Source organism: Meles meles, chromosome 7 (genome assembly GCF_922984935.1).
Source record: "Meles meles chromosome 7, mMelMel3.1 paternal haplotype, whole genome shotgun sequence".
NCBI lineage: Eukaryota > Metazoa > Chordata > Mammalia > Carnivora > Mustelidae > Meles > Meles meles.
The window spans coordinates 90,821,115-90,838,425 of record NC_060072.1 but is presented as its reverse complement, the minus strand read 5'-3'; positions in this window follow the sequence as shown (position 1 = coordinate 90,838,425).

The window sequence follows — 17,311 nt, the reverse complement described above, 5'->3', positions numbered from 1 at the left end:
TTCCACAACTGTACAAGAGATGACACCCAGCTCCAAGAGAGTGATGCTTCGCAGGGTCCCAGCTGATAACTAGAGCCAGAACTGAAGCCCAGCTTTTCTTGGTTCCCAGTACAGGGGTCTTCCTATTGGTGCTGACTGTGGCTCCTAAAAGAAAAACATACTTCGTAGGCCCCAATAGGAAGCCACTCACCACCCTGGGTTTAAAACACTGATGTCCGGCGCGCCTGGGTGGCTCAGTGGGTTAAGCCTCTGCCTTTGGCTCAGGTCATGATCTCAGGGTCTTGGGATCCAGTCCCACATCCGGCTTTCTGCTCAGCAGGGAGCCTGCTTCCCTGTCTCTGCCTGCCTCTCTGCCTACTTGTGATCTCTCTGTCAAATAAATAAATAAATAAATCCTAAAAAAAAGACCTGATGTCCAAGCTACACCCCTTCCCCATTGTATATGTGTCTACCTACAGAACTGTTGCACAAAGGACTGCTCACCACAGAGCACCGTGTATGCCACAAATACCTATTGTGAACCCCTCATCCTCAGCACATACACCCCTCAGGTCCTCAGAGTCCCACAGCCCCTGCCCCTCTCCTCCTACTTCCTGACTGGCTAGAGGAATGTCTCTTCGTTTACCATTTGCTCTTTTCCCTCCCCAGAGGCTCCTCAAAGCTGCAGACAGGAAAGCCTCCTCCCAGTTCTAATCTTGCTCCCTCCTACCGCAGCTCTGTGCACAGGGAGGTGAGGGGCCACCCAGGATCCCCCACTCTCTCTTTCCAAGGGTCCTCTCTCTCGTCTTTCACTGCTCCTTGCCTCTCCCAGCCCTCTGCTACCTGCCTACTCCTCCTCCAGACCTTTCTTGCTGCCACCGGCTCTCCTTCACCTCAGAAGCTGGTTCATCTAGGGAGCTGAGCACAGAAAAGAGAGAAAAGGAAAGATGTGAGGGACGGGGAAGAAAACCTAACCGCAAACCAGGAGAGGGCTCTGTCTTGTTCTCTTTCTCCTCAGCTAGGAAGTTCTGTTTTAAGTATGGCTCCAGGGCGCCTGGGTGGCTCAGTGGGTTAAGCCTCTGCCTTCGACTCAGGTCATGATCTCAGGGTCCTGGGATTGAGTCCTGCATTGGGCTCTCTGCTTAGCAGGGAGCCTGCTTCCCCCCCCCCTCTGTCTGCCTCTCTGCCTACTTGTGATTTCTCTGTGTGTGTGTCAAATAAATAAATAAAATCTTAAAAAAAAAAAAAAGTATGGCTCCAGTCTTCTGGTTCGCCCTTACTTCTTCCCCTCTCCTCAGAGCTGAAGACCTGGCAAAGGTGATGATAACTGGATTGAAGGCACGGGTCCAGTGGAATGGAGCAGGTGGAGGGAGAGGGGCATGCCCATGAACAAACTATGCACTGACAGGCTGCATGTGGGCATACAGGTGTGCCACACCCCACTCTTCCTGCATAGACTCCCCCACACCTGAACTCCACCCCATTCCCCAATCCAGGATTCCTTCCTTATAAAACAAGATGAAAAAAAATCATGTCAACCTCCCAAACACCTCATTGCAACTTTCATCCCATAGGCAAAACCTGAAAAGATACAACCCTCCCCTTTTCTTTCCCTCTCTCCGTGTGCCCCCTTGTCCACTCTGGCTTTTGCAATTTCCCCTTAGACCCACCGGGTGCAGCCCCCATGCACCTTCCCCAGAATGGAAGAGGCACCAGACAGAGCTTCCTCCCTGTAAAGGACTGAGACAAATGCCAATCACGCTGGGGCCTCTCACGATGCCCATTCTGCTATGAATTCCCAAGGTCAAAACCATTCTGGTGTTATTAAAAACATAAATGTTGCATACCAGGCAGCAGGGGAAAAAATTATAAGGCAGCCAGACGAGAGGGAGATGGAGGGGCCGGTAATTGTCTCCGTCTTCCCAGAGTCAAGCTCCACGGGGCTGGAGCCGCACACAGAACATTGCTTTTTAATTTAACTCAGTAAGGTCAGCAGCAGCAAATGAGGCCGGGGAGGAATGGCACCTCAGAGGGAGGGCTTCAGGGCCCAGCCCCCACCCTGAGCCCTCAGAGCCAGGGCTCCTGACCAAGATCTCCAAGCAGTGAGGGGGAAACAGAGGAGAACAGTAGGGAGGATTCTGGGACTCTCAGCCCACCAAAAAGCGATGCTGGAGTTGGGGGAGGGGGTGGAGGAGGAAGTATCTTTGTGAGGGCTTCTGAGGAACTGGGATGTGGGTGCCAGGGACAAAAAAAGACTTCAAAAGGACCCTGGGTGAGACCAGAAAGGACTCGGGCTGATGGAAACAAACCCTACCCCCCATCTTCCCTTCCCAAGATACCCCCTGTATAACGAGGATCATGATTGGAACTCAGAGCTTCACCCTTTCCCCAGCACCTGTGAATCATGAAGCCCAAGCAGAGAGAGTTCTCCAGTGAAGGTAACCACTCTGTCCCATCTCCTTCATCTCCAAGGATCCGATGGGGCAGGGGAAAAGAGGATACAGGAGAAACTGAGGCAGAACTGTCCTCCCTCAGAACCTTCCTCACAGGTTCCTTTCTCTGGCCACCTTCCCATCTGCAGTTCTTCTAGCTACATGGGGGATCTTTCTGTTTCCAGGGCTACAGGAAGGACTGAAGTTAGACCAGAGAAGGGACTTCCCAGATTAACATCTTGGCCATAAGCACACACAGACTGGAGCAGGGAAGGCTGAGGAACCTGAGCTTTTCTGAATAGGTCCAATGAGCTGAGCATGGTGAGATCAGGGCATCTAGGGAAGGCGGGACAACTCACTAGGAGTGTTGGGGGGTGTCCTTTGAAAAAGCTGTGCACCTGTCAGAAGCAGTGACATCCAAATACAATTTGGGATTTGTTGGGAAGCTCTTCTGCAGGTCAGATATCAAGTCCTGCTTTAGTTTCAGACTGTTTCCCTTTTAGGGTTTTTTGGGGGAGGGATAATTTGAATAGGAGGTTTGAGAGTTGAGGACAGGGTTTCAATTATCTCTCTCCATCTAGACGTGTCCTTGCCCCTTGGCTTTCCTCCCAGGTTTCTACTCCCCTGCCAATTAAAAATTCAAAGGCTCCCTGAGAAACCGGCAATGTCAATAAGATATTCTGAGGCCCACTACCCTGTAATGTAAACCCCTGCCCACATCCCCTTCGCCCCTTCTCCTCTCCGCACGGCCTCCACCCTGAAGCTCTAAATATGGCCACAAGGTGGCGGCCAATGCATCCCTTGGTCCCGAGCTAGGCCTGGCGCCTCACCCGAGCCAGGACCCTCTCCTCTGCCAGGACCTCCTCCTTCCCAGGCAGAAGGCCAATCCCAAGAGTCTCAGGAAAGGAAGAACTGCTGCAAGAACTCAGGCTTTGGGGATAGGTGGGCTGGGTGAGGATGGAGTGGAAAAGGGAAAGAGGGTGGAAGAGAAGACTGAGAAAACGGGGGTGCAGAGACCGAACCGGGATACCCAGGGGGCAGTGTGAAGCCCAAGGTGAGAAATCACAGTGAGATTGCCTGTCACACGCCTCGCCAGACCCAGCATCTCAGGGCCGTCGGGTCAGAGGCACCCAGGAACAGGAGGAGGAGGAGGAGCTGGGGATGAAGCCTGAACCAGAATTAAAGTCTAGGATACAGACAGGGGAGGCTCTGCTCCTCAGGCTCCTCCCTCCTTAGGCTAAGACCCAGTTGGACACCATTATCTCTGCTATTCCCAGAACACAGAAAATGAGGAAGGATTCAGTCAAGTCCCCTCAGAAGTCCTAACACTCCCAAGTGAAGAGAGAGGGGTCCTGAGAGGGAGGAGAAAACCCAGCAGGGGTTTTAGTTGGGGGCAGGGGTAGGTGCAGGGAGGTTGGAGAAGGGAGCAGGGACAAGGAACACAGCCAGGAAAGAAAAGAGAGAAGAACAAGGAATAGCCTGCAGGTACCTTGGCAAAAAAGATTTGGGATCCAGAAACCGGAGAAATAATCTAGGAAGACTTCCCAGAGGAGGAGAATATGGGGCTATAATGCAAAGGGCTAAGAGGCTGGTCTGCAGGAAGAGGAGGAGAGAAGATGGGTTCAGACTGGGGACAGACTGTGAGGTCAGGATCAAGGTAAGGAGGGCTGAATACTGTGCTGGCTGCCCAGGTAGAGCTAAGAGACAGATCCAGCAAACCTGTGGAGGGAGAGCAGGAAGGAGAAGGTCAGCCTTTAAGCCCAGCTGGGAAGGCTGGAAAGGAGTCACTATAATTTTAAGCAAGAGGAAGGGGAACAGCACCTCCATCTAGCTGAAGTATTCTTCTCTTTCTCCCCATTGCATAAAACCAAGAAAAAAGGGACAGAATCTAGGGTCCTCCAAATGGGGCACAAGAAGGACTCTGAGACTGGGTGTCAGGGGCCTGGGTTTCCCAGAGGGAGCCATCACGGGCAGAAGACACTGAGTGTTCCCACCTGGAGGGCCCCTGGCTCCTGTGTGTAAAGAATGTTGTAACTGATGGTCACTGAACTCTCTTCTCCGAATCTGCCCTGATGATCATGGCCCCCCTGCCACAGATGGATCTGACCCATCTGTGAGCCACCAGGCTTTAGCCCACATCCTCTCAGTGTCCCTGTACTCCAAACTCCCTTTCCTATCCAGAAGAAACTATGTCCAAACTTGGTGCTGGGTTCCAACTTCCCAGACTCAGCCTGGACTTATTTGGCACAAAGTGCAGCAAGAGGATTTCAGGTTAGACTCAGTAAGAACTTCCCAGCACAAGGGGTCTGAAGGCTTTTGTGAAACTCAGTAACAATGCTTACCTGGCCTTACTAGAGCCCCCCAAGAGACAAGGACTTGTTTTGGAACTGTCTGGGTTGTACTGACTAGAGAGAGAACTTTCCCTGTGATTATGGCCCTCCCAGTGTCAGAAGTTGCACGCAAGGACTTCTGGGGACTCTACTGCCCTAAGATGGAAGGAGTGGAGCCTTCAGTTAGGAATTGCAGCCTCGGAGCTCCAGTGGCGCAATCGGTTAGCGCGCGGTACTTATATAGGAATTGCAGCCTCTGTAGATCATTCCCAAAAGCTGGTGGGGGAAAGAGAGTTGACCTGAACCCTCCATTGTCTGGCCACTCTCCCATCCTGACTGCACCTCTTTATGGCCCTCCGTGGTCAGAGCAGAGCCTCCGAGCACTTCCAATGCAAGCCCTGAGTGCAGGTCTCAGAGCCCGGTATCCCCCCAGCCTCATACCAGGACCCTGACGCCCTCCCTCCTGTGCCTGGCAGGACAGAGTCACCCACTGCTCAGGCTGGTCTGGGCTCCACACCCCAGGACAAACAACCTTCCTCTTTTGGCCTCCCACCTCCCCTGACCACATGCCACAGCCTCGAACCTGCTAGAAATTCGGAAAATTCAAATCAAAAACATCTTCAGCAAGGAGTCTTCCGGCTCCCCTGGGACATCACACACATGCACACGTCCACATCTACCTGCACACATGCAGACATACACACAGATGCTCACACTCATACGTATACACAGACGCTTACTCTCAAAATACACACATATACACAGCCAGGGGTCATGAGCATTCTCATATGCATGCAACACACACTCACAAACACATTTACAGATAGGCATGCGCACTCACACTTACACACACTCACACACACTCAAACCCCTGAGTGCACGTATCCACATGCATCTCTACTCCTTGATTCTAAGGATCCAGAGCCCCATCCTCTAGATTCTAGAGGTCTAGAATCCAGGAGAAAGCAGGGAACCCCACGGGAAACCTATTTCCAGCTTCCTGACCCCACACTGGAACTCTTTTGTTATATTCCTCTTCCTGCCACCAGAGTTGCTAAGACCATGGGCCACACCATGGAAGTGAAACCCACAAAGATAATTCATTCCTTCCTGAGCATTTTTGAGCACCTCCCCCCAACCCACCTCACCCCCCTCCCCAGGCCTGAAGGTGAGGCAGACACAAAAGAGAGTGAGACCTTCTGCCCAGTGGTGTGGGGGGAGAGAGCAAGAACTAAGGAGTCAAGGACCTGAGTTCAAATCCTGATTCTGCCTGTTTTAATAAGCTGTGTTACCTCGGGCACTTTATGCAACCTCTCTGAACCTCAGTTTTATCACTTGTAAGGTGGGGTTCATTAAATTTACCCAAGCATTCTGTGAGGATTGAAAGACGGAAATCTTCCATCAGCAATGTGTCCAGCAACATGTCTGTCCATAGAAAGCCACCGCATTCCCTTCCCTAGCCCCTGCGGTTAGCGTCTCCCCAACACCTTTCCAATCCTACTGTCGCTGAAACAGAAACCCAGTCTCCTTCAGCCTCAGACCCCCAGGTGCGCACACCTTGGGAAACTTGATCTCCGACTTGGCCGGCTCCATCCGACTCCCCTGCCCCCACCCCAGCCCCCGCCCCTCCTGGTCCATCATGCCTCTCGCCCGTTTGCAGGTCGCGTTTTCCGTAATAACCTTTAATGCGGCTGGCCACGGCCCAAATGTTCGCGATGGAGCGCTGGGCCCCGCGCATCAGATGGACGATGAAGTGTTAATCATCCCCCAGGGAGCCGTCCCGCGGAAAGTCGTCATTAATTTCTCTGAATTACACCAATTCCGAGACATTCTTTATGGACAGACAGTGCGGGAGACAGTTATATGACAGGACTTGCTGTGCTAAGCAGATGTGGGAGAGATTGCGTCGCCCCATGAATACTAAACAATCGCTCGGAAGAAACCCCACTCGCTTCTGCGCTCGGAGCTGGGAAGCGGCCCAGCCCGCCCCCACCCTGATGGGCACGCCCGGCAGGTGCCTTGGGCCGGGGACAGACGTGACCGCACCCCTACCCCTGCCTCTCAGGTGGCCTCCGCAGCTCCCTTCCAGAGTCAGGCCTCAACCTGAGTGGGAAGTGGCTCTGGAGGTCTTACCCTCACCTTCCTGGGACCCTCCAAGGACCCACAAACCCCCTTACTGTCCCTGCCACAGCCTTTACTCCCTACTAGATTCCTCCTAGGCTCTGACCTGCCTCGGAACTGCTGTCTGCCTTCCCCTTCTCACACTCTGATCCTCCTCCAGCCCTCCTTCCAAGACAACTCACTACCCTACCATCTCGGAGTTCCCATCTGGCATTGCCCCATCCTGGTTCCTCCACCTCCCCACCCCGCCCACCTCTATCTCTCCGACACCCCCCCCCCGCCCATCACCCACACTGTCCCCTCCCACCTTGACAACCTACCACCCTCCCCTAGCCTGCCTCTGTCTCCTCCTGGCTCACCTCCCCGAACAACCCCATCTCCCAGCGGGCTCCACCTTCCCATTAGCTCCATCTCTCCAACCTGATGCATCCTACCACTTTGCCCCATTTCAAGTAATCTCTACATCAGCTTTCACACCTCTCCCCGCCACCACCCTTCAGAGTCTATAGGGAGGAAGAGCAGGGCTCAGAGCCGAATGAAAGGAAGTTTGTCCCCTTCTCTCTCCTCATGCCCTCTGGTTATCTTCCCTGCTGTCTTCCTTCGGAGAGACCCGGACGGGTGTTAACGGGAGAGCTGAAGAGATCTCTCCTCAGCAAGGTGATGGACGGGGTGCGCGGAGGAACAGGGTGACCAGGGGAAAACCTGCGAGGCAATTCAGTCACACCTGGGGGAAGCCCCGCCCACCACGGCGAGCCACACCCCCTCCTGAATAGCCTCGGCAGGCCGGGCCCAGCCAGCTCTTGGCTCCGCCCTGCCCGGGGCCCACAGGGACCCTTGGCAGCCGTGGGACCCTGGGTAGTGGGCCTGGTTACTTGGTCACTCCAAAGTCACTCCCTCTCAGGAGGCAAATAGTGAACGTTCCTCATCAGGGCGTCCCACACTCCGCTTCCACCCCGGCTGGAGGGAAAGCTCCCCCTCCCGGCCCCCGCCCCCAGCTCCGAGCGCGGGTTTGGAGGAGAGAAAGGAAAGTGCGCAGCCTCTGCGTCTTTTCTCCTCGCAGATAATTTATGTCTGAGAGCCGAGCAGATGGCGGGTAATTTAGCAATTACCGTGTGCAGGAATGGGACTCGCGCCTCCACATGGAAGCCAAAGATTCCCCGCCGCAGTCTCCTCTTCTCCTCTGCCTGCTTGCTCTATTTTGCCTCCTCTTCCCCCTGCCCGCCACACCTTGCTGAATCCCAACACTCTAGGGGAGAGGATCTCCCTCTATGGGTCCCCTTGCAGCCCGATCCCTCCCTGTGTGAGGCGGATGATTTCTGCTTCAGAAAACAAGTAGTGCGGTCGGATCCCTGGAAGTTATTCCTCTGCTCTCACTTTAATTTGTCTTGCTGTTATAAGTAATCATACCGTCCAGGGAAACTGTGGGGGCCTGTTCCAACCCTCCCTTTCCTCCCACTTCTTCGTGTCCTCCGGTATGTCCCGAATATCTAGGTTCCAAATCTCAGGCTTCAGAGGAGGCTTCTGGGCTCAGAGATCGATCAGCTCAAGGGTTGAGAAGTCTGGGTATCTGCCTGGGCAGTAAGGGGAAGGCAGTGGTTATTTTGGGGAGAATGGCCAAAGAGCGCTTTGAAGCTCTGTGTACCCAGTGAGAGTGAAATGGCCTGTTGAGAAGCTGGGTTTAGCGAGGGAAGGGAGGGTAGAGAGGACAGGAATGAGTCTAAAATGTCTCCTCCCCATTCTCTGCCCATCCTCTCTGGGCCACCTGGAGAGAATGTGCTCTAACACAGGCCGTGAGATGGAGTCCTCCCTAAGCTGAGGGAGGGTGTCCTCTCCCCTCCATCCACCTCCACCCAGCCCAGCTCAGGACACCAACAGCCCAGGCCACACTGTACCCAGCCACACACCCATACCCTCTTTTCAGCCAGGGCTGCCAGAGCTCTGACCGCTAACCTTACACACCAACATGAGTGCCCCGGGATTCTGGCAGAATCTTAGAGGACCTCTGGCCTCTGAAGAGCTGTGCTCTGGGGCTTTGAGCCCCACCACCACCACCTCCCCCAGATCCTCCTCATTCCTCGACACTAGAGGAGCACTAATTAATTAGTGTGTGCAACCAGCCATAGGCACGATCTCGTTACTCACCACAGGGACCCGCTGTTAACACACCAGACCCCCGGGACGCGGGCACACACCAATTACACAGCCAGCAGCTCGGCTAATCACTGCTCCTGGTGACACTGTGACTCACAGAGGAATCCCCAGCTTCCCTCGCCCCATCCCCCCACCCCACCCCTCCTGCCTCCTAGAATGGGATGCTGAAAGGGAGGAAGTGAAAACTGGGGAAAAGTTGGAACTTGCTGGGGAACAGGAGGCCAGCCCTAGAGCAGCTAAGGGAGACTGGGAATGAAGTTAGAAAGAAAAGAGAATTTTCCTACCCAACACTTTGGGCATAAACAGCCCCCCCCCCAACAAAACAAAACAAAACTAACTTCAGCAAGAGGGAGTCCTGGTTAGACTATGAGAAGGACTTCCGAAGGAGTTGCTAGTGTAGGATCCGGCTGGGAAAGAGCATCCTTTCTCCTTATAAGCAGGACGCAAGAGAAGATGGCCACTGAAGTGGAAGAGGAAGAGAGAAAGGGGCAGTCCCAGGAACACAAGTATCTAGTTGCATCCTGTCCCCGGCTACAGTTCAAGGGTACAGAGAGGAGGCAGCTTCACTGCAGACACAGATAGACAGCTTCCCCACACACACGTCCCATTGACTTTGCCATTCCGCTGTCACTCCACAGCTTCTCCGAGATTTAGCATATTGACTCTCCGAGCTGCAGAAAATTGAATTTTCTTCATTACGACTGTCTCCCGACAAAAGCAGCTCATAAATTCTCCATCTTTTTCAGACTTCCCGCCCCCTCACCACCCAACATTTCTTCGGAGGATTCACGTATGTGAACATACCATGCCCATGTCAAGGTGAGGCATGACCAGCTCTCCCCACCGACATCCACTTGCCAAGACCACCCCTCACGGCGCATGCGTAGATGCAGGATAGACCTGGGCCAGGCCGCTGCCATCGGCTTCCACAGCCAGGGTCCACGGATGCCATACTCCTGTGTACCATAGAGCAGATACAGTGGGTCCCTACCATGGGACAGAAAGGTCTCTGCCTCAGGCATGCTTCTCCTGTGCCCTAACAGCAGTCTCACAGCTGTTACTCCCACATGGGACAGATTCAGATGTCCGGACCTGAAGGATTCACTCCAGGGTCACCCAGGCACTGCCTGGGCACAGCTAACGGCCCCTCCCTCTGGGATCGGAGCCCTGCCCACAGTCCCACCTAGGGATACATGCCCAAGTCCATGTGCTGCGCACAGACACAGAGGGAGAGGAAGAAACCTCCCCCAGGATCTAGTAGGGAGTCTTTCTTTACACCGTGGCAACCGCTGCTGTCTCCTGCCACATTGCCCAAGCCCAAGTGCCCAGGAAGGTGCTCCTTCTCTATGGGCTACAGCCTCCTGCCTCCACAGTCCTCCCCCAGGCACAGACACCCCTTTCCAGCATCCAGGGGTTGGTGTCGACATTGGTTTCTGGCCCCGGCGTGTACTCTCTTCTTGTGACTCTCTACCACTTTGGCCTCAGGAACAGAACTGGGGGGAGGACAGAACCTAGTCTAAGTTCCTTTTAATACCTGTGCCAGCCTGGCAGCTGAGGCTATAATGGATGGGCAAGAGGCCAGGCTGATGGCCAGCACCATGTGGCTTGTGCCCAGGGCCAGATTGGGGCAGGAAGTAGTGGGCTAGGTGCCCAGGCACTCCACCCTCCAAAATGTCACACAATCTGTGAGTGGAAAGAGGCAGAAAGAGGGACCCAGATAGGTAGAGTCAAGGACATCCCCTGAGATCAGACTAAGCTAGTCTCTGTCCCTATCCTGCCCCTTAACAGCCACTCCCTCCCCCACAATTCTGACCCAGGCACAAAGGGAAGTCACCCGATACAGACAGGAGGGATCCCAACTGTTGTTTCTTTTCAAATATGACCAGCCCTACTTTAAACAGCAAGAACTAGGGGCTTTGGGGTATGACTAGAATAGAGGATAAGGATGATTCTTCAGTTAGGAGAGGGACTGAGACTTAGAGGGGTGTCCACGCATTTTTATGTGTGCTAATTATTTTGGGGAGGAACTTACCACCAGTCTGGTGGTTCTTTGTGGGTGTTTTTTGTTTGTTTGTTTGTTTTTAAGATTTTAGAGAGCACAAAAGAGAGAGCACAAGCAGGTGGAGCAGCAGGCAGAAGGAGAAGCGTGCTCCCTGCTGAGCAAGGAGCCTGATGAGGGATGGGATCCTAGGACCCTGGGATCATGACCTGAGCCAAAGACAGACGCTTAGCTTAATGGACTGGGCCACCCAGGCATCCTTATGTGTGCTAATTAGCGTGCAGATGTTATGCACAATGTAGATGAACATCTATTGTCTTTGTGATCCCAACCTGCTCCTCATATTCACACATACACACACACACACACACACACACACACACACACACGCACACACACACACTTTACCTATTTTACCTATGTTTGGCTCCTCTGCTTTTCCCAGCACCTAAATTTCTGAACCACCCTTCATCTTCTTTAAGAGCAAGTGTGGAGCTGCAAAAAGATGGGGCAGAAGGGTGCCTGACTGACTCAGTCAGTAAAACATGTGACTCTTAATCTTGGGGTCATGAGTTCAGGCCCCACGTTGGGTGTGGAGACTACTTAAAATAAAATAAAAATTTAAATTTAAATTTTTTTTTAAATATAGGGACGCCTGGGTGGCTCAGTTGGTTAAGCGGCTGCCTTCGGCTCAGGTCATGATCCCAGCGTCCTGGGATTGAGTCCCACATCGGGCTCCTTACTTGGCAGGGAGCCTGCTTCTCCCTCTGCCTCTGCCTGCCACTCTGTCTGCCTGTGCTTGCTCTCTCTCTCTCTCTCTCTGACAAATAAATAAATAAAATCTTAAAAAATATATATTTAAAAAGAATTTTTTTTTTAAATATAAAGAAAGATGCCTGGGGAGGCTGAGTTCTACAGTACAAGAAATGGCTTTCTGAACACCAGGGAGTATTTCAAACCTTCTATATCCAGAAGTAGAGGAACAACTTCTCCCATCCCAATCCCACCCAGACCTATCCCCAAACCTGCTCCTCCCACCAAGTTCCCCAACTCAAGGAGGGAGTACCATCCACATAGCTCCAACCAGGAACCTGTGATCAGCCATGACTGACTCTTCCTTCTCCTTGGGTTGGAGATGGATCGAGGTCCTCTGTTGCACACATTAAGTGACTTAATTGACAATTTTTTTTTTGAAAAGCTAGAAGTTGCACTTTTTTAGGTTCACACATCCACAGGCATCAAAATGACTTCACAAATCAAAGTGTCCTGCCCCCATCTCCCTCGCTGCCCCCACTCCTTACCCATGCTACCTCCTCAATAACTCTTGAGTCTATCCACTTTGCTCCATTCTCGAGCTGATGAGAGTGAGTTCTCAGCAAGATAACTGAGCTACCTCCTTCCTGTTTTCCCAGGCTCCAAAATTAACCTTCTCCCTTCCCATTGTACTAGGGAGGCCCAGGAAGCAAATGGGATATGCCCACCCACAGTTTCTCAGAAAGAAGTACTGTGAAAATGTTAGAAAGGTAATAGAATTGTTAAGTACATGAAATCAACTACTTCAATTGAGACCACGACAAAGCTCTGTTTATTTGGTGAAGGGTAAACATTTCCAAACTTCCCAGTATAACATAAAAATAAAGAAAAACTATAGGAAGGACAAATGACCTCTTTCTTAAAAAGATTTTGTTTGTTTGTTTGTTTGTCTGTTTGTTTGTTTAGAGAAAGAAGAACACAAGCAGGGGGAGGAGCAGAGGGAGAGGGAGAAACAGGTTCCCCCACTGAGCAGGGAGCCAGCCAAGGGGCTTGCTCCCAGGACCCTGAGCTGAAGACAGACACTTAAGCAACTGAGCCACCCAGGTGCCCCCTGCAAACAGCCTCTTGAAGGTAAAAGACCACTTCAATCACCAATCAGCCTGTGGCCTGATGCCCTTCCATCGTTTTGATTGACTGGGCTCCAATCTGTCCTTCAGCCAGGAGATCTTTGACTATGAGTGGCTCACAAAGTTGGTACCGCGTGAGTTCCGGTGGAATGAATGAGAACCAAAAAGGGGTGGAACAGGGGGGCAGATTAGAATCATTCTCTCCAGAGGCAAGACAACTATATCAACTCTAGAACTTTAGCTCAACCCAGTGTTAATAGAAAGTGGTTAAATTTGATCTCCAGCCCCTTTGCAGTGAGGTGAGGCCATATAACTGGTTATCAGCAAGGGAATATAAATGTACAGGCTGAGGAAGTGGAGAGTGGTGAGGTCTCCCCCACCTGCTGGTTGGGTGTCACCTGGGCTACCTGAGGCCACTTATTGAATATGGCAGATCCACAGCTTGAACAGGTCTGGATTCCTGAATTATCTGATTACAAATATCCACTTTGGACTGTACGATACATAAATCTTTATCATGTTAAGCCACTGAAATCTGAGGGTTGTCCTTTGCAGCTGTCACATACACCCTAACTAATACACAAAGCAAAGTAAGATCATCATTGCAAGCAGCAAGGCCAAGGGCACTGTAGAATTTGGACTGTGGTGGCCGTGAAGGGCAAGGGGAGATCATTTGGAAGTCAGAAATTCTTGATTTGACTCTCATCCTGGCTGTGTGACTTTAGGCAATATTTAATATTTCTGAAACTTGGTTTCTTCCGTGATAAAAATAACATAGTAATAACATGACCTGGTTCCTGGTATTTGTTGTGAGGATCAGAGGAATCCAAGAATGTAAGAGGCTTTTGATACCAGAGGGTTACAAATGTTGGCTAATATTGCAACAGGTGACACATAATGCTTAGTAAAAAAAATCTATTGAATACCGGTGCCTGTCTGGCTTGGTCAGTAGAGCATGTGACTCCTTTGATTCCAGGGTCATGCATTCAAGCCCCACACCTGGATGTGGAGACTTTTTTAAAAATAAATAAATAAATAAAAACTAAAAAATAGAAACAGGTTTTTTTTTTTAATTTGTTGAATAAGGGGCACCCAGGTGGCTCAGTCAGTTAAGCCTCTGCTTTCAGCTCAGGTCATGATCTCAGGGTTCTGGGATAGAGTCCCGCATCAGGCTCCCTACACTATTTCTCCCTCTGTCCGCCCCCACGAGCTCATTCTCTCTCTCTCTCTCTCCCTCTCTGTCTCTCTCTCTCAAATAAAAATTTTTTTAAATCTGTTGAATAAATAGATGGATGAGTAGTCAGATCCATATCTTGCTCCCTACTAATAGAGGAAAGACGAAGGCAATCTGAACACTCTGAGATTCGAGTATATCTGTAGGTCCGTGGGATGAAGCAGGAGCTGCAGGACCTGAGTCTTAGTGAGAACCCTAAAGCACCCTTCTACCCAGTCTAAGGAAAATGGAGCCAAAAACTAAGGAGACAAAAGAAAATGGGACAGGGGCCCTAAAGAAAAGTCCAAGAGAATCAGACTTTGCCCCCAAATTATGTTAATGTTTTCCCTACTGCTATGGACTAAATGTTTGTGTCCCCCAAAATTCATGTGTTGAAGCCCTAAAGCACAATGTGATGGGATTTGGAGATGGGCTTCTGGAAGGTAATTCAGGTTAGATGAGGTCTGGGCCTGAGGCCCTCATGATGGAGTTGGTGCCCTTCCAAGTAGAGACCAAAGACACTGCTTTCTCTCATCGTCCTCCTTGAGAGGACACCATGAGAAATCACCCATCCACAGGCCAGGAAGAGAGTTCTGATCAGGAACCAAGTCAGCCAGCACCTTGATCTTGGACTTCCTCCCAACATCTAGAAATCAGAGAAATAAATTCCTGCTGTTTGCACCACACTGAGCTTCTGATATTTTGTTACGGCAGCCCAAGCCGACTCTGACTCTGAGCGACTCTGACTCTGACACCTACTTCCCACAGAGTCCACAGTTTGGAAACACTAGTAACAGCCTACAATATCTGATACACCAGCTGCTTCTGTATGTTTGTAAAGCACCCAGCAGAGCGCCTGGCACATGGCAGGCACCTGGTAAATACTAGCCATTATGATTTTCTGAGAAAGCAGCCTGTTATATTGGAAAAGGTATGGAGTTCAGAATAAGATTGTTCAAAGAGACCTTGAGCAAGTTACTCTCAGAATTTCGGTTTCTTCATCTGTAAAATTTGCTAGCACCTTGCATGGTTGTCGAGATGATTCTGTGCGAGAAGGAGCCCTCTCCATACTCTTGGCACTCAGCTAGAGGTAACTCCTCAAAGCCTTCCAAGAGTCCGGGACAGGCTTCCATTCAACATTTATTACGTATCAGGCACTGGACTAGATGGAACAATACTGGAGAGACGGGACTTTTACCAAAAGAGAAACGAGACCTTACTCTTCAGGAAGATCGGATTCATCTTGCAGCAGCTCCTACCACACTCACTAGAGAGATTTTCAAAGTCACGTCAATCTAACCCCAGCCCCAGTCAGGAGTTTCCCTGTGTTCTGACAATACCAACAGTCCCAAGATCCCACAATCTCACTCAGGAAGAATTCTTCAGTCCTTTAACTGTCACTTCCACTGGTCTTCACAATATTATTTCCCTTATTAAAAAATTCATCGGGGGCGCCCGGGTGGCTCGGTGGGTTAAGTGTCAGGACTCTTGGTTTCAGCTCAGGTCATGATCTCAGGGTTGTGAGATCACCCCGTGTCCAGCTGGTCTCTCAGTGCAGAGCGTGTTTGAGATTCTTTCTCTTTCTGCCATGCCCCCTGCTCGTGCACATGCTCTCTCTCTCTCTCAAATAAATTAATTGCTTAAAATATTTTAGGGCACCTAGGTGGCTCAGTTGGTTAAACATCTTCCTTCGGCTCAGCTCATGATCCCAGGGTCCCGGGATCAAGTCCCATGTCAGGCTCCCTGCTCTGCAGGGGTCTGCTTCTCCCTCTGCCCCTCTTCCCACTCATTCTTTCAATCTTTTTCTCTCTCAAATAAATAAAATCTTTTTAAAAATAAATAAAATCTCGGGGCACCTGGGTGGCTCAGTGGGTTAAGCCTCTGCCTTCGGCTCAGGTCATGATCTCAGGGTCCTGGGATCGAGCCCCACATCGGGCTCTCTGCTCAGCAGGGAGCCTGCTTCCCCCCTCTCTCTCTGCCTGACTCTCAGCCTACTTGTGATCTCTGTCAAATAAATACAATCTTTTTAAAAAAATAAAATAAAATAATAAAATAAATAAATAAATATATTTTAATTATAAATTAAATTATTTATTAATTTAAAATTATAATTATAATTATAATATAAAATTATAATAAATAATAAATTATTTATAATTATAATTAATTATAAATAAATATAAATAAATATAAATATATTTATATATTTATATAAATATAAATAAAAATAAAATAAATAAAATCTTTAAAAAAAAATCCGGGGCACCTGAGTGGCTCATTTGGTTGGGCATCAGACTCTTAGTTTCAGCTTGGGTCATGATCTCAGGGTGGTAGGATCGAGCCCCTCGTCAGGCTCTGCATTCAGTATGGAGTCTGCTTGTTCCTCTCCTTCTGCACACCCCTCAGATAAATGAATAAATAAAATCTTTTTTAAAAAATCATCAGCGACTAACTTCCTATTCCTAATAGGAATCAAATCCAAACTTTTTAACCCGATGCATTGCTTGGGAAAACATAAACTATAACTACATAGTTAAATATTATTTAAGTTACATATTATTTTATAGGGTTTTAAAATTGTATGTATTTACTTGACAGAGAGAGAGATCACAAGTAGGCAGAGAGGCAGGCGGGGTGGGGGGGGGAAGCAGGCACCCCACTGAGCAGAGAGCCCAATGCGGGGCTCAATCCCAGGACCCTGAGATCATGAGCTGAGCAGAAGGCAGACGCTTAACCCAATGAGCCACCCAGGCGTTCCCATTTCATAGTGTTTTATATAACTATAAAACATAAAGCCCAAATTTTAGTGCTGTAATGAATAGAAATTGATTTATTGGTCAAGTGAAGTCCAAAATGCATGCTACTGATTATAGCAGGCAGTTTTCTCCCAAGTGGTGATTCAGGGAACTAGGTTCCTTCCAACCTGTGGCCCTACCATCTTTAACATTTGGCCTTCAAGGTCACTGTGCTTAAGGTCATATTCATCAAACCACAAAGGAAACAAAATGAAGGATCTGCCTTGGGAGGCTTCATAGGTCAAGCCTGGAAATGAAACATATTACTTAAAAGGAAACTGAAAAATGTGGTCCAGCTATGTGTCCAAGATAAAGAAAGAGATTCTGATAAATACATAGCAGTCTCTGCCTCACCTGGCATTCAAGATTCTCCACAGTCTGGCTTTAACTTACCTTTCAAACTTGATACCA